The sequence below is a fragment of the Panicum virgatum genome, chromosome 2N, assembly GCF_016808335.1.
Source record: "Panicum virgatum strain AP13 chromosome 2N, P.virgatum_v5, whole genome shotgun sequence".
Classification (NCBI taxonomy): Eukaryota; Viridiplantae; Streptophyta; class Magnoliopsida; order Poales; family Poaceae; genus Panicum; species Panicum virgatum.
The window spans coordinates 56,546,148-56,564,692 of NC_053146.1; positions in this window are offsets into that span (position 1 = coordinate 56,546,148).

Genomic DNA, 18,545 nt, shown 5'->3' on the forward strand with positions numbered 1-18,545 from the left:
AAGGGAGTCCATCCAGAGGGCTAGGTTTGCTAGAGCTTCATGCACAACTCTGCAGCAGAGGATTGCTGGTGAGGTTCAAAATAAGAAGATGTTGTTTGGTGTCATTCTGTGCATGATTGGCCTGATGGTTTCTCTGATGTTTGGGGTCATGTTCAAGCAGAAGTGACATGTAGTTGGCGCCGTGGTGTTAGCTTTTGTGTTAGATGTAGCGTGCCTTGTTCGACTTGGTTAGTAGAGTTGATGTTCTCTAGAAGTGGTTTATAAAACCTGTTTATGCTAGGGGAGTAGATGGAGTTTGACTTCTTTTGTCTGTACCTTTTGTGTCTGGATGGTGTAATGTTGGGTTGTGAACTGAACCTGGTAGTGTTGATGGCACCTTGTTTGATTGTGAACTGAATCAGGTTGTGTAATGTTAGCTGTAGCATGCCTTGTTCGACTTGATTCACCTAAACCTCTGGTTGTGGCCGACCACATGTAGGAACATTGCCACATGTTCCTCAATATCACAGTGGATGGTGTCTCTCAGGAGGCCCCTATTGCGGAACAGGTCACACAACTAGAAGAAACGCAACCTTCTCATCCTAAGGAGCTCAACACATTGGGTATCATTTGAATGGTAGATGAATCTAAGGTTGCTCTGGCACTCCTCTTCCCTAGAACTCAAAGGGCCATAGGTTATAGCAGGTCTGGAATTTGCCAGACGCCTAAACCTGACCATCATCCAAGCACAGATCACACAAACCAGTGCTGCCCTCCCTAACAATCAACTGACGATGCCTAGAACCAACATCCTCTTCCATGGCTAACATGACAACAAATGTGCAACAATTAGAACTTGCAGTGGTGACATTGTGCAGCACAGTTAAATGATTCTATAATAATAGCACGGCTACGACATCCGAAGAAGCGCCACCTAGTGAAACATCTTGCATCCACATCATAGACCATTTGCAAAATAGGTATTCAACAGATTCAGAAGATAAACAAAATTTACGAATCAAAGGCATGCACATAAATTGAACAACAAGTAGATCTGAGGAGAGAACAATCAAAACAACCAGATCCAAAATCGTTCCTAAAATATAGCACAAACAAGGTAAGAAAGAATTGATAGCAGGGATGAACAAGACAGGAACACATGCAAAGAAGAGAGGAAGGAAGGGGAGCGGTGCTGCGGATGGAGACCGGCAACCTGCTTCACCGGGGGGTGGAGCGCCCGAACACAGCTCATCGAAAACGGCGGCGGAGCGGCGAGAGAGTGAGGAGAGCGGACGAGCCTGGATGGCGGCGCGAGCGAGGGAAGGAGTGAAGGCAAGCGGTAACCCTAATGGGTGCTCTGGTTTTGTTCTCTGCACAAGTCGCGAGCGGATGGTGATGCGGGGCCCACTCGATGGGCAGCCCAAATGCAAGCCATGCTGCATTAGCTGGCTACGGCCGATTCCGCCGTTCCCAACAATGCAGCTTTGGAGACCACTTTGCACTACCCAAGCCAGGCTAACAGGCCTATGCAAGGATCCAAACAGTAGTGGGCTGCATTGTGCAAGCCTGGCTGGGCCTTAAACCAGCCATCCAAAGACGCCCATATAGGATTGGAAAAAGTCTTTTTTGCCCCCCTCAACTCTGTGCCGAATCTGCTTTTCCTCCCTAGACAACAAAACCGTCCATTCAGCCTCCTCAGAGACTCACAAAACTGTTCACAAAACCTCCTTGAGCGGTTTAAGGGTGAGTTGGCAGCGGTTTTTCTCTTTTTCTTTTATTTTTATTTTGACAAAATCTTTAAAAAATCACAGTAAATCACAAAAAAATCATAAAAGGAAAAATCCAATTTTGTTGAACTCCAAGTAAGTAGATATATGCATTGAACATATTATATGATATAATTTAGTACAATTTTTTTCTGTAGTTTTAAATATATGCTTTTTTTGTAATTAATTTATATCTACAACTTCTATTGTCTAATTATGGTGAAATTTTTATGGTGGGCTAATAATTCTATGATTGAGCTATAGTCCAAATTTTATAATTAATGGATCATCTTTGACTGAGTTATAGATTTATCTATATAAACCTAGATAAATCTAGACCAATCTATAGATAAATCTAGAAAAAATCAATAACTCAGTCATACATGATCCGATAATCATAAAATTTTTACTACATCTCAATCATATAATGATTATACCACCATAAAAATTTCATTGTAATTGGACGACGGAGACTATAACTATAAATTAATTATAGAAAAATATATATCTAAATCTACAGCAAAATATTTGTACTAAATTATACCATATAATATGTTCAATGTGTAGATCTGCTTATGTGGAGTTCAACAAAATTAGATTTTCTCTTTTATGATTTTTTGTGATTTACTGTGATTATTCAAAGATTTAGTCAAAATAAAAAATAAAAGAAAAAAAGAAAAACCGCTGCCACCTCACCATCAAACCACTCAGGGAGGTTATGTGAACGGTTTTGTGAGTCTGAGGAGGCTGAACGGACGATTTTGTTATATAGAGAGAAAAAACAGATTCGACCCAAAATTGAGGGAGGCAAAAAAAAAAAGGTTTTCCTATGGAATTGGCGCCTGTGTACTCCTTGATCGTATGGTAGTATTGGGTTGGCCTGAGAATCCGATCGAGCCCATTTAGTTTCTGGGCCATCAAATGAGTCCAAGATTGACAGAACCCGAACAACATATTTGGAAAGGCAAAAGTCTATTTTACCTCCTCCAACTATCACCAAAGTTTGGTTTTCCTCCTACAACTATAAAACCGGGTATTTCACCTCCCTCAACTTTTCAAACCGTCCATTTTACCTCCCTCGAGCGGTTTTGAAGACTGTTTGCTACAGTAACCGTAGTTTTGTCTTTTTCTTTTTTTAAAAAAATTCAGTTGAATCTTTGAAAAATTATAGTAAATCACAAAAAATCATAAAATAGAAAATCCAATTTTGTTGGACTCCACATGAGTAGATATACGCAGTGAATATATTATATGGTATACTTTAGTACAATTTTTTTACTGTAACTTTACATATATACTTTTCTGTAATTAATTTATAGCTACAGTTTTCGTCGTCCCATTATGGTGAAATTTTTATGGTGGGCTAATCATTATATGATTGAGCTATAGTAAAAAATTTATGATTATTAGATCATGTATGACTGAGTTATAGATTTATCTATAGATTCGTCTATATTTTTCTATAGATTTATCTAGTTTATATAGATAAATCTATAGATCAGTCAAACATGATCTAATAATCATAAAATTTTTACTACAGATCAATCATGTAATGATTAGCTCACCATAAAAATTTCACCATAATGGGACGACGAAAACTGTAGCTATAAATTAATTACAGAAAAATATATATCTAAAGTTACAATAAAAAAATTGTACTAAAGTATACCATATAATATATTCACTGCGTATATCTACTCATGTGGAGTCCAACAAAATTGGATTTTCTATTTTATGATTTTTTTGTGATTTACTATGATTTTTTAAAGATTCAACTGAATTTTTTTTAAAAAAAAGACAAAACTACGGTTACTGTAGCAAACAGTCTTCAAAACCGCTCGAGGGAGGTAAAATGGACGGTTTGAAAAGTTGAGGGAGGTGAAATACCCGGTTTTATAGTTGTAGGAGGAAAACCAAACTTTGGTGATAGTTGGAGGAGGTAAAATAGACTTTTGCCATTTGGAAATGAAACAGCTTGGCCCAGAAACTACACTCGAAATTAGGCCCATCTAGTCGTACTCGCTTCCAAGTTCCTTCCCAACCGAAACTGTTAAATTTTTGTCCCTTTTATTTATTTTTGCGAAACCTCTTACTATTTTCTTGTGGAGCAACTGTTTTTAACAGATGATCTACAAGCGCAACTTACTGAGGCGGAATGAAAAAGCTACAGCTTAGACTCGCGTTCCTGTGTCCAGTGTCCCGGTGAAGATCGAAAGTTATGAGACATCAAGATGCACTGCCTTGTCTGGGCCGCGTAAGAGTACAGGGCAGGGTTTGTTCATGAAACACAAGTTCAGAAACTTTTACAAACTTGGGCTGCCTTTTCGAACTTCTGCATCATATAGGCCTTATTTAGTTGCCGTTGTAAAGTTGTAAAAATGGAATCTTTACACATTTGAAGTATTAGATATAGACTAATCACAAAACTAATCATAGAATTATTCTGTAAATTAAGAGACGAATGTAGCAATTTAGTGTCTAATCATAGTCTAATTATGCTCATTAGATTCGTCTCGCAATTTACAAGCAAACTATACAATTTATTTTTTATTTCACCTAAATTTAATACTACATGCATACAAGGGATAGTAGCCTTTTCCCGACCAATCTATCAATCGCTCGATGGGATGGGAATATCGAACCCCGCGGTACGACGCAGATTGATTGGGATTCCGTCCTGCGAGCAAGCCAACAGCTCCATCGCCCCGGCAGCGATAGCGAGAGCAGCCAGCAGCCTGCAGGGACGGCCTGAGTCCCCGCGCCGAGGCAGACGACGGCAGCGGACCACGACCTGCGCAAGCGCATGGCCAGAGCGTGCCCGGCTAATGCCTCCCCGTGCAAGGCGCCAACGGCGCCCGACCAACGCCAGAGACAAGGACAAGCTAAGCCCCATCGGCCGGGCCCTCCCACGCATGTGAATGTGATGGATGCGCCGCTGCGCACGGACCCGAGCCTGCCCCAGCACTCGCTCGGCGAAACAACAGGCGCCTCCGGCCGCGCGCGGGGCGGCACCTCCCGCCGCGGGCACGAGCACGGACCGACGGTGATGGCCGGCCGGCCGGCCGGCCGGGGTCTAGCCGGAAATCCCCTTTTCCAGGAGCATGCGCGTCCGTCAGGCCTCAGGCGCATGTGTCATTTCATTTTTCCGATCAATGGAAGGAAGGATGGATGTGGGGCGGGCAGCAGACGGCGGGATGCCGGCCGGAGATTCCGGTGGGACGGCAAGCGGCCAAGGCGGCCGTGGTCGCCGCCGACAAAATAATTCGGAGAGAAATTAAGTAGAGTAGCTAGCTAGCGTGCGGCGCCCAGTCCAGTACTTGGGCCGTGTTTGGTTAGGATTGCATAGATTTTTTTTTCATCTTTGACCACTAATTTAGAGTATTAAATGAAGTCTAATTACAAAACCACCTCCACAATTCTGTGTGAATCGCGAGACGAATCTAATGAGGTTTTTGACCGCGTGATTAGAGGATGTTTACTGTAGCATCACTGTAGCAATCATCAATTAATTACCGTCATTAGATTCGCCTCGAAAAGTTACGCCCATCCCTGAAAAGATTTTGCAAATAGACTTTATTTAGTACTCTATGCATACGAGATTTTCTTCTCGAAAAACGTGCGCGGAAATAACCAAACACGGCCTTGGTTTTGTCGCAGGGCTTTGAACAAAGCATCGGCCGCAGCGGCAAAGGACGTGTACGCGCAGCAGCAGCTAGCGCGGATCTCTTTCCCGAGTGCTTACGCACGAAAAGGCTGCAGATCGGCAGCCGCGGCGAAAGCTGGCGGCAGAAAAGACACGGACGCTTCGGGCGCCCACGGACGGACCTATCTATCCCTGCCGCCGCCGCCGCCGCCGCCGGTTCGGTGGTCGCGGTAAAAACGTCACTGCGAGTAGCCAGCCGGACGTGAAACTTGTCAATTGTGATTCGTGACAGCGTGACGTGCACACAGATAGGAAGGTCGGTAACTTCGTGTCATGCAGCGGCAGTACAGTGGAGGGTCGTGGAGCCCATGTATGATTGTGTGAATACAACGGCGGCAGATCATCGCTACACACGCAGCTCGTATTCCTACGGCCGGAAGCCCGGAACCCTATCTAGTTTTCCATCCGTGGACCATGGGCACACATGCACACAGAGCAGAGCAATGCAGTGTTGGGTCAGCGCGTGTCGTGTAACTGTGTGAGAATCAAGGAAAAGTGCTCGAAAACTCCACGGGGAAACAAAGCTCTGCGCGGCCGCTGAATCGTCGGCCACTTTCTCTCTTTTTTTTCCTTTACCGAACAAGCAAGGCGGAGGCGCGTCGGCTTCCGCCGCCTCTTCTGCCGCGGTGTGAATCGCTCAACGATAGCAGCGGCGGCGGCCTGCGGGCGACCGGTCCGGCCCGACATGGCGCGCAACAGGCGGCCAGCAGCAGCCGCCTGCAGCCTCTCGATCGGCAGGGGCGCCTTGCTGGGGCTCGTCTTTCCACGAGGCCACGGGCGGCTCGATCGGGCCGGACACGACGGTTTGCGCTCATCGATCGCTCAGGGTCAGGGAGCCCACAGGGAAAGGACGGCCGGCAACTTCGGCAAGAGGACGAAGCGGTAGGTCGTCTGTGGTATCGCACGGGAGTGCTGCTGCTGCGCGCGACACCAGCGTGATTCGGCAACTTGTCGTCGACGGTGTTGCATCCGCGTGTTAGCAGACACGACACGCCGGGTTTTCTTTTTGGAAAGGAGTTTTCTTCACCAGTTGATGGATTATGGTCTTTTTTGAGACGTATACGCTCATAGCATACACGCTCATCTTTGTGGATACACGTACACAACTCTATTTTTGAGAGACTGAGTCGGTAAGTTACCATATGCATCTTGTTGTCGATAGGTATGTCGCTTGAAAACAATAACATCGGTTAAAATCTAAAATAAATTTAAGAAAATAAGAGCATTCGCGTTGAGTCGAGAATTCAAATCTAGGTGGGCAGGTTCCACCATTAGTAATCTTTACTAAATACCAACTGAGCTACACTCTGTTCTTTGATTGTTTTTATCTCATAAGATTATAAACTCTCCCAGTCCTTTTTAAACCCGTTTCTTAAAAATTTCTAAGCAAAATTTTGGGCTCTTAGGATGCCTTGGGCACCATCTCTTGGTTAAAGCTTTGGTACACAAGACATCATTTTTTTGGAGAGAAAAATATAAGATCGGTCTATGTATGTGTGCTTTTATTGAAGTTGTGCCTCGATCATCTCTTACTCGATCCATATCATCAGTGTTTTTTCTAAGAAAAAGGCTATCTGTTTGGTTATGGAAGGGTACTTTTCGAAACCTTTTAGTTGATGTTTTTGTTGGCTAATATAATCTAAAAGCGCCCCTAGCACTACTGGAGAAATGCTTATCGGTACCAGTACTTTAGTGCTGGTCACACAAGAGCTGGCACTAACGTGCTTGTACAGTACACGACGGGCACGTTTGTGCCAGCGAGCCTCTTCGATCGGCACTAAAGTGTCACCCCCCAACGGTCAAAAGCCCACACGCAACGGTCAGAAGCCAAGTTAGTGCCGGCCGAGGATTCTAGCCGCCACTAACTTGGCACGGGGCAACTTAGTGCCGGTTGAGGGTTCCAGCCGGCACTAAACGGCTCCACTTTGTGCCGGCTAGACCCATTGGCCGGCACTAAGTTGCCCTGTATATACTCTGCTCCCCTTCTCCCCCAGCCCAATCCAACCATTTTGGCCGATCTCCTCCTCTCTCCCATGACGTTTTAGAGGGGAGGTGCTGCCCATTTTCTCCAAAATTTGTGAGGATTTCACCCATCCAAGTACACCAAAGGTTAGTAGCTTCTTCCACTCTTCCTTCACGGTGTTTATTTTTTCGTTTCATGCTTTCTAGATAAAGAAAATAATGATTTTAATGTTGAGAAAAAATGAGCATAATTTTTCGATTTGTTCATTAATTTGAGCAAAGTAGAATTGATTTGTTACTTTGTAGAGAAGGTTTACTTAGATAGTTTGACTATGACACATTTAGAGTAATTTTTTTGAATTATTTCACGGGGACATGTGTATATGTTATTATGCAAAATTTTAAGGATTTTAAGGATGAGGAAAAATGAGCATGATTTATCAATTTGTTCTTTAATTTGAGCAAGGTAGAATTGATTTGTTGCTTTTCAGAGAAGGTTTACTATATAGTTTGACTATCACACATTTAGAATGATTTTTTGAATTATTTCATGGTGACATGTGTATATGTTATTGTGCCAATTTATTTTGCTATTTAGTTTACGTTTACTAGATAGGTGGCCTATGACACATTTACAATTTTTTTTCGAATTACTTCATAGTAACTTGTTTTTAGGGATAATGAGCATGATTTTTTAATTTGTACATAAGTTTCACAATAAATAAGTTTTGCCAATAGTTTGCATATTCTAGTTTCTTTGGATAATTTGTGTTGGATGTTGAGACATTTATTTGTGTTCATTCTTTTAGCGACAATTATGCCAATTTGATATATGTACAATTGATTTTTGTTTTTATACGGTAATTAATTACAGATGGACCGGCAATGGATGCACGGAAGCCGGAGCACCTCGGCGTGGATTCAGGGTTTAGATTCTTTTCTCAAGGCGGCAATGGCAAATAAGTCACCAAAGGGTTTAATGTGTTGTCTATGCAGTGTTTGCGAAAATAAAAAGGAATTCCGGACAAGGGAGATACTCTATGGAATCACCTGGCCTTGAATGGTTTCATGAGTAACTATACCCTTTGGACCAAACACGGCGAAGTTGGAGTTATGATGGAAGATAAATAAGAAGATGCCGATGATGATAACAACCTTCCAGATTAGGCATGGGTTCATGAAGCAGGTGGCTTTCAAGATGAACCAATGGATGAGAGTGAAGCAAATGTTGCACAAGAGCAGCCACCTGACGAGCTAGGTCAGGCGTTGCTTGATGCACAGAAAGACAGTGAGACTGAAGGAGGAATTAAAGTTCGAGAAGATGTTGGAGGATCACAAAAGGCTGTTGTTCCCTAGTTACAAACCGGAGCAGAAGAAGTTGGGTACCACACTGGAGATGCTGAAATGGAAGGCAACTAATGGTGTCACCGATAAGGGATTTGGTGAGCTATTAAAGATTGTAAAGAACATGCTTCCTGAGGGTAATGAACTGCCATCAACAACATACGAAGCTAAAAAGATGGTTTGCCCTCTTGGATTGGACGTGCAGAAGATTCACGCTTGTCCTAATGACTGCATCCTGTATCGCAGCGAATACGAGAACTTGGAAGTTTGTCCTGTTTGCAGCGCATTGCGGTATAAGATCAGACGAGATGATCCAGGTGATGTTGATGGGCATCTGGTAAAGAAGAGAGTTCCCGCAAAGTTGGTGTGGTACTTCCCTATAATACCATGTCTGAAGCGCTTTTTCAAAAACAAGGATAACGCTAAGTTGATGCGGTGGCACAAAGAAGACCGTAAGGAGGATCACATGATCAGACACCCAGTAGATGGGTCCCAGTGGAGAAACCTTAACCGAGAGTATTCTCAATTTGACAACGACCCAAGGAATATAAGATTTGGTCTAAGTGCGGATGAAATGAATCCGTACGGTGAGTTTGGCAGCTCTCATAGTACATGGCATGTGACCCTATATATGTTCAACCTTCCTCCTTGGTTGTGCCTGAAGCGTAAGTTCATCATGATGCCGGTGCTTATAGAAGGGCCAAAAGAACCTAGCAACGATATTGATGTGTTCCTACAACCCCTGATGGATGATCTCTTACTGCTCTGGAAAGAAGAAGGTGTATATGTGTGGGATGAGTATAAACAGGAGTCCTTCAACCTTCGAGCTTTGCTTTCTGTATGCATCAATGATTGGCATGCACTTGCAAAACTTTCGGGACAGTCGAACATGGGATACATGGCCTACACCCACTATTATGATGAAACCGATAGCATTTATTTGAAACACTGTAAGAAGTGCGTATACATGAGCCATCGCTGATTCCTTCCTGCCGATCACCCCCTAAAAACCGAAGGGAAGCATTTCAAAGGATAGCCCAAAACTCGTCCTAAGCCTCTATTCCGTAATGGAAAGCGTGTGTTCTCGATGATCAAGAATGTGAAGATAGTATTTGGAAAGGATCCCTGTAGCCAACCTATTTCCAAGAATGACCAGGGACATGTTCCAAAGTGGAAGAAGTCTATATTGTGGAACCTACCTTATTGGCAAGTCTTACAGGTTCGCAACGCAATTGATGTGATGCATCTGTCGAAGAATCTTTGCGTGAACGTACTAGGCTTCCTGGGAGTGTATGGTAAGTCAAAAGACACATTGGAAGCAAGGCGCGACATGCAGATGCTAGCAGGACGACAAGGCTTGCAACCCGAGAAGAGAGACAAAGGACGCCACTATTTAAAACCTGCTAGCTATAATCTGAGTAAAGAGGAGAAGAAAAGTATGTTCGATTGCTTGAACAGTATCAAGGTCCCGTTTGGGTACTCCTCAAATATACAGGGCATAATAAACATGAAAGAGAAGAAAATTCAAAACTTGAATTCCCATGACTGCCATGTCCTGATGACACAATTACTTCCGGTTATACTGAGGGGTGTTCTACCAGAAAATGTGAGATTGGCAGTTGTAAAGCTTTGTGCGTTCATGAATGAAATTTTGCAGAAAGCAATTAATCCAAATAATCTAATAAAGCTGCAAAAAGACATTGTCGAATGTCTTGTCAGCTTCGAGATGGTCTTCCCACCTTGCTTCTTCAACATTATGACACACCTTCTAGTTCATATTGTGACAGAAATAACTATTTTGAGTCCTATTTTTCTACACAATATGTTCCCTTTCGAGAGGTTCATGGCAGTATTGAAGAAGTACGTGCACAAACGTTCTCGCCCAGAAGGATGCATTGCTAAGGGCTATGAAATAGAGGAGGTCATTGAGTTTTGCGTTGACTATCTTCCTGATTTCAATCCGATTGGGCTCCCCGTGTCACACCATGAGGGGCGACTAGAGGGAAAAGGCACACTAGGAAAGAAATGTAATGTGAACATCCCTTGTAGTGAATTCAGCCAAGCAAACTTAATGGTTCTTCAGAATTCATTCAAGGTGGCTCCATATATTGACGAGCACATGAATATTATACGGTCTAAAAATCCTCAGAAGAATCTTGCTTGGATTACACGCCAATATATAAAAACTTTTGATGGCTGGTTCAGATGAAAATTATTGGATAACAACACAGTTGATCAAGAACTTCAATGGCTGGCCAGTGGACCATCAATCACTGTCCAGCAATACCAAAGGGTACAAAATTAATGGGTATATATTTTACACGAGAGCTCAAGACAAAAAAAGCACCAACCAAAACAGTGGTATCCGTATGTGTATAGTAAATAGTGATGGAGAAAAGAACAACTACTATGGCGTCATAGAGGAGATATGAGAACTTGAGTATGGACCCATAGTTGTCCCTCTGTTTCGTTGTGAATGGGTGGCTGGAGGAGGCGTAACAAAGGACCGATATGGGATGACCATAGTCGATTTTAAAATGATTGGATATAAAGATGAACCATTCGTTCTAGCCAAGGATGTGACATAAGTGTTCTATGTGAAGGACATGTCGAACAAATTGATGAAGAAGTCGGATAAGATGTCTCAAGCAGACAGGGCTGGAAATGAGCCGAAATGGCACATAGTTCTTTCAGGAAAAAGAAAAATTATTGGAGTTAAGGATATTTCGGATAATTCGGAAGATTATGATCAGATTGATGACTTTCCTCCATTCTCAGTTGACGTTGACCCCAGCATCCTCTTATCCAAAGAGGACACGCCTTACTTACGCCGTGATCATGCCCAAGGGACTTTCGTCAAAAGAAAGATTATCAATGTTCCAGTAGATAATGATAATGAGTAGTAGTTTTATATAAATTATATATTGTATTTTCTCATTCAGTGATGTAATGTAATGCACCGCGTTGTATTTATCTCAATTCTCGATACTATTCGTGTAATTAGGACACAATATCATCTTCAGATAATATTATATTTTTGCATGGAATAAATATTATTTATGTTCACTAATTTTGCATTACTAGAAGCATTGAAACATTAAATTTCAAACAAATAATCAAGTAATATGCGAATTGATTACATCATTGTATAGGCTAGTATTGAAAAGTTTTTTTGAATATTTTTGCATGGATCAAAATGAAATGTTTTCGATTTATTATGAATAACAGAAACATATACACATATAAACCCTATAAGCTACACATAATTGATAATAATTGATAGGGCAAATTTTTGTTTCCCGCCGGGTGAAACATTTTAGTGCCGGCTAGGTTTACCAGCCGGCACTAACGTGTACTGCTGACGTCACGGAGGGCATGTTAGTGCCGGCTACGTTTACCAGCCGGCACTAACCTTACCACCGCCCCAACAAATTCCCTTCCTTCTCTCCCACTGCTCACCAATTTCAGATCGACGTCCCGGCCGCGCCCCTGCTCCCGCGCTCGCCCGCGTGCCCCGCCGCCGCCGCCATCCCCGGCTGTGCGAGGGTCCCCGGCCGGCCATCGCCCCGCGAGCTCCGCCGTGCGTTGCGTCGTCATCCTGGCCCGCGCTGCCGCACGCCTCGTCATCCTCGCGCCCCCCGCGCCGCGCCGGCGCCTCGTCCCCGGCGGCCTCCGCCCCGACGCGACGCCTTCCTCCGCTGCCCCGACTCGTCGTCCTCGGCCGTCCCCGGCCCTTGACGTCGTCCCCCGCCATCCCCTCTTGAGGTCGTCCCCGCTTCCCCCGCCGCGCCGGCGCCTCGTCCTCGGCGGCCGCCACGACGCCCTACCCCTGCCGCCGCCCCGACCTCATCGCCATCGGCCGTCCCCGGCTCTTGATGTCCTCCCCCGCCGTCCCCTCGAGGTGGTCCCCCGCCGTCCCCGGCCCGCTGTCCCCGCACCGCCTCGACCTCGCCGTCCTTGCCCGCGCCGCCGTGCACCTCGTCGTCGTCCAGGCCCTGCCGCGCGCCTCGTCATCGACCTAGTCCAGTCCGCGCCGCCGTGCCTCGTCGTTCTCGCCCGGTCCGCGCTGCCGCCCCTCCTCGTCCCCGTCGACGTCCTGGCCGCGCCCTGCAGCTTTTTTTTAGGTACTGATTAATCCTTTTCAGTTATATGCAGTTTGAACATTTCATTAAATCTTTTCATGCAGTTCTATTACAGATTCATTTCAATTAGGAGAATTGGTTCATTTCAATTACTAATGTTTACTGTGGAAAATTATCATACTTTTTGTAATGCGTTGACAGCAGGCACATTACAAATAGCATATGGCTACCCTTTAGTGATAATCTGGCTTCTGGCACATGTATTTATAATTTTGTTGCCATTCCCTTTGCTGAACATTAATTTCTCTATTGAATTGAACAAGTGATTCCTGAATTGTCATGGAAGCTATTTAGTTTTTTTAGGGCATTCTGAAGATATTTGATTGATTATATGATGAAGCCCGCTGATTCGTGTTCAGGAGCTGTTGGTTCCATGCTTATGTGCAAATTATTCTGTTTGGCAGATTTCGTTGTGGGATCATATTATACTGGACAATTACTCAGTAGTTCTCTGCAGATTGAATAAAACAAGTGTATAATATTTTTTTAAATATATGCGTGCCGCACGCACATTTTACTAGTACTATAAAATACTTAATGTTTTTTTATTGTTTTAGGTAGTGGAAATGAATCCTACGGACAACCAAGACTAGTTAATGCACGAGTTCATTCGTGAAAGTACCGAGTACATTGCTCCAGAGTTTGATGAGGCCGAGAATGATGGCACCCAATTTTTAAACTTGCATTATCATGGTGATGAGGAGCAAGGTACTGATGGGGAGGAAGAACAAAATCTTGAGACCGCCGAGGTATAAAAGTTTTGTCAATATATATGTCATTTGAATTTATATATATACGCGTCGACAACTTGTATTTATTTTTAACCGTTCGACAACTTGTATTAATTTTTAGATATTATTTCAGGCATCAGGATCGACGAAGCCTAAACGGAAACATGGCTCCAAGAGGAAGATGGTAGGATGTACGACCATCACGGAGATTGACGAAGCAACCGGCGAGCCACTAGCCCCTGGCAAAATTAAGACGACATTTATAAATCAATTAGGATATCTTGTTAGGGAAAGCGTCCCCATAAAGTACAAGCTTTGGAAGAGAAATAAAGTCTCTGATCGACCTGAAGATATCGTGCCAGATTCAGAGAAAGATTTGTTATGGAAAGAGGTGTCGTTGCACTTCAACATTTCCCCAGGCAAAGCTGACAAAGTAAAGGGATGGGCATTTAAGAAGATGGCAATTCAGTTCGGCTCGTTCAAGAAAAAATTGGTGGCAAACTTTGTCAACAAGGGCCTCACACCAAATTTTGATAAAGTCTGGAAGAAGCAACGAGGGTGGTGGAATGAATTTGTGAACTACAAGCACAGTGTTGACAGCGTGGCAACCTCGACTCAAGGCAAAACGAATGCTAGGAAAAAAGAAAAGCTTTCATAGACTTGGGTGTAACACCCTAATTTTTAAATTTCAGAATTTACTAATAATTTAATTGGCTTTATTTAATTTTCTAAGGTTTATTGTGTTAGACTTGCATTTAATCTAAATTTAGTTCTATAAGTATTAAAATTTTACCATAGGTTTAAATTTTGTGTTGCATTCATGCTGGTGCATAGCTTTTAATTGATTGAGTGTGGTTTGAATTCAAATTATTACTTGAATTCAAACTTTGTTTGACTTAGATTTGAAATGAGAGAGTAAATAGAAATAGAAAAGGAAAAACCCAAAGGAAAACCCAAACCCTTAACCCAGCCCAAACCCAGCCCGACCATTCTCTTTCCGCGGCCCACTCCCCTCCTTCACTTGCGCCCGGCCCACTTCACCCCCTCCCCTCTGCGGCCCAGCTCTTTCCCGCGAGGCCCAGCTCCCTTCTTTCCTCAACCCGCGCTCGCGCGCCACCTGCCCAGCCCGCTTCCCCGGCCTGCCCCGCGCTCGCTCCGGCCCAAACGCGCGCGCCGGAGTCCACCTCACCCCGCACTCACCCGGGCCCGTGCGTCAGCCCGTTCCTCCCCCGCTTAAACGCCGCGCACTCACCTGTGGGCGCCTTACTGTCGCTGCGCAGCCGACCCCACACGTCAGGGCTTCCTTCCTCCTTCAGCACGCCTGCAACGACCGCGCCGAGATCACAGCCGTGATCTCTGGCGACTCCCTGCCATAACCCTCTCCGAGATCCGCGGAACCTCTCCTTTAAACGCCCCGGCCTTCCTCTTGCGCCGCACACGCCACCCCTCGCAGCCCCAAGCCGAGCTGCAGCCACCCCGCAACCTCGACGCCGGAGCAGAGGTCTGCGTCGCCGACGCCACACCACTCCGCTGCACCCCAACCCCACCGGGGCCGCACAGAGCCTTTGCCTCGACGCCGTGAAGCTCCCCAGAGCCTCCACGCTCGGCCTTGATCCCTGCAGTGCCGGAATCACGCCGGACCTCAACTCGGGTGAGAAGTGCCGCCATCTCAATTCCTCGCCACCGGTGCTTTTCCAGCCCTTCCTGACCCCCGCAGCACTCCCACAGGTTCGCTCCGCGTCGATCCTCGGAATCCAGGAGCTGGAGACGTTCTCCATCACCCGCGCCTCGAGCTCCGCCCCACCTCCGCCGCGGGTCCTCGTCGCCGACCGCCCTACACATCGTCTTTGCTCGTTCTTGAGCCTTGGTGAGCACCGCAATGATCTCCTATCCCCGCTGCGTTAGTTAGTAGGGCAAATAGGCCACTCCCGTGGCGGATACGCCGCACTCCGGCGACGAGCCGCCGCGCCTTCCGCCCCTCGCCGTGGCGAGCCCCTCCCAAGCCCGGCCGAGCCATGCTTTCGCCTCCAGTGGATTGCGCATGCCACGTGGATGCCAACCGACCCAAGCTCGGGTCGATTTGACCCCCGGACGGCCAGGTTTGGCCAAGTCCGGCGAGCCTAGCGCCCCGCCGCCACGAGCAGGGTCGCCGGCGGTGACCCGCCGCCGCCCCCACGCGCCCAAACCCTTCCAGCCGCCCGATCTTGAATGGACGTCCTAGATTAGATCTAGGACTGAGCCACCCTGAGCCCTTAGATCCAGATCTGACGGCCGTGGTGTGTGCGTACCGGTTCGGTCAGTGTTTTTGTTAAAGAGCCCCTCCCTTTCTTAGATATCAACCCGCGGTCCTTTCCTTTTGAAAAGTAATTACGGATCGGCCCAAAACTTTGCAAGAACACCCCTGATCTTCCTAGAATTAGCACCCGCAGTCCAGGCCTTGTGTTTTTGCACGTCAGCCCTTAGATTTAATGTTTATTTACGTTTCAGTCCCTGGTTTTTGTAGAAAAGCCCCTGGAACTTCAGTTTTCTTACAAATAAGCCCCTGAACCTTGTTTTTAGCCCAGAAAATGCGTTTTAGCTCCGTTTTTAGCGTTCTTTATGTCCACGCGATCGTTGTAACGAGTAGAATAGTTTTAGCTTAGTTTTTCTTGCTGTTGTTATGTATTGATGTACTATTCTTTAGCTTTTTGTTAGAGTTTGCTTGTATGCTTATTGTTGTGCATTGTTTTGGCCATGTGTTCGTGAGTAGACGTTGATCCGTCTGAGGAGCCTCAGTACCAGTACCCGGAGCAGCCGTCTTCGGATCAGTTTGAGAAGCAGCAGGAGCAGTACGAGGAAGGCAAGTATAACATGAACAACCTATCACTTTTAATTACAATTTCATACTGCATTTTAATACTGTATGCCGTTAAGGATTTCCTAGCCAGTTTATATCCTTTAAATATACCCTTGGGTTGCATTTTGGTTAATTGTGCTAGGTTGCTGCGCTATAACACACTCTGGTCCTTTTTAATTAATTTGACTAATGGTTTACTTGAACTTAATTCTGAGAGTGGCACTCTGTGTGGCTTGAGTGGCTCACGTCTCGTTAAAATTGGCTTTTGTTAGAAACATGGTTTAGGGGGCCAGCACGGTGCTTAGTGCTTGGTTGGCCACTCTCCATAAGGACCGGTTCATAGAGCGACAACCTGGGACAACAGCGCTACCACAAGACTGGAATGGGACGGTCTTGGCTTACTAATTAGGCCATTTTGGTTCGGGAGTAACTTACCGACGGGGCATGGGGGGTGGTGAGCTTCAATGGTGGCCAGGCTACGAGGCTGGTCTGTGTGTCTTGTACCCCCTCGAGGTGGTTACCATCGTTGCGGAGCCTGATTCCTTAGCGGTTACACCTTGCCAATGTGTCCTTTGTAACGGCCTCGTAGTGAGCCGCTAGTCATCTCACCTAAGGAAGTGTGATGAACATCTGGCGTAGCTCACGACTTGTGGGTAAAGATGTGCAACCTCTGCAGAGTGTAAAACTGGTATACTAGCCGTGCTCACGGTTATGAGCGGCCCAGATCCTCCTTTTGATTAGTGGAGTTATCTCCTTCCGACGAGGGAGGTGCTTCTCGGGGTTACCTTGGTGGCTTGGTCGTGGTTTGGTTCTCAGTAGTAGTATAATTTAAACTTGATTAATTACTATGTAACTGGGTTAATGGTAATTCATCAACTCGTAGTAAATAGTTTTAATAAAATCTTGCCAACACTTAAAAGCTAATGCAGTTGAGTCAGCCAGCCTAGAGCCTCATAGTTTGTGTTATACTTGTTGAGTACAAGTTGTGTACTCACTCTTGCCTCTTCTCTACTTTTTCCTCTTGGCTACGCTACTGCTGCTCAGTTCCTGCCGACGCGAGGGAGTTCGCTCAGCGCTACCAGGACTACGAGGACTTCTAGGTGTTCGTCTCCCAGTCGACGTCCCTGTGGCGCCCTACTTCAGCTTCGGAGAGCTTTATTCGTATTTTGTACTTCGCTTCCGCTGTATCAGACATTTTGTCCTTATTGTAATAAATAACATTCGTATTCGCTTTATTATATCTTTTTACGTGATATGTGCTATGATATACTGTTCATTCTGTTGTATATACGTGAGACTTGATCCTGGCACGTATATGATTGCTCGGTTTATGTTCTTTTGTAAACCGGGTGTTACAGAGTGGTATCAGAGCCGTATCGACTGTAGGACGAAGCCTAGATAGAACTGGTCGAGTTTTAGGACTTCTTCTCTCCAATCCTTGACTGCTGAAACTATTTTACTATTATACCCCTTGACTTCTTTGACTTTTTACCTTTCTTGCCTTGATTTCTCTCTCTGAAGAATAGTTTCGTAGATTTTGGCCTAAATCAGTCATCTGACCACCATGAGCATAGCTAGGTGACCTTTTTATAATAACACGATAGCACGTTCTGCGACGCGTTGTGTTAGTCGAGTCTTTTGCTAAACTCGGCTAAGTCGTGAAAATTGTCTGCTTGTTATTATGCTACATGCTTGATTTGGATTTTTGACTGATTGCATAGCTTAGTAGTTTAAATTTGTTTAAAGAAAATCGCTCAGAAGTTAAAGTTAACTAATTAATAAAATGACTTAGATCGTTGGGGGTAAAACAGTCAACTCTATCCTGTCTACTTTATCATGGCTGAATCTTTTTCCGCAAAGAGTTATCATATCCATCTGAGTTTATTCCTGCAATATCCTTACTCGTGAAATCTTTTGTTCAAATCAGATGGTGAACACCAGGAGCACCGGTTCAGGTTCTGGCCAGCAGCAGGGTCAGAACAACCAGGGTACTGGGATCCCGATGCCGCCGCCCTTGACTCCGGAGCAGTACTTCCAGCTCCAGATGCAGATGATGGCCACCCTGAACAACACCGTTCAGGC